This window comes from Acyrthosiphon pisum, chromosome A2, assembly GCF_005508785.2.
Source record: "Acyrthosiphon pisum isolate AL4f chromosome A2, pea_aphid_22Mar2018_4r6ur, whole genome shotgun sequence".
In the NCBI taxonomy this organism is placed as follows: domain Eukaryota; kingdom Metazoa; phylum Arthropoda; class Insecta; order Hemiptera; family Aphididae; genus Acyrthosiphon; species Acyrthosiphon pisum.
Window position 1 is genome coordinate 11661806 of NC_042495.1, and position 232 is coordinate 11662037.

Genomic DNA, 232 nt, shown 5'->3' on the forward strand with positions numbered 1-232 from the left:
ATTACACGATACGAAGGATTTTGTACAAAATTTTAGCAAGCTTCAGTTTTCAACATTTTCAATTAATATAGTGATTTTTTTCTGTTATCAGTTTGGTACTGAAAATTGTTGAAAAATATCGAGTTCATTTTTTAATTCAAATATTTTGTAGTTTTTTTCATTGCCAGTATCTACAGCCACTCCAGAGGGATCTTTTTCAACCTCAAAAAGGTTGAAAAGTTATCTAAGATCA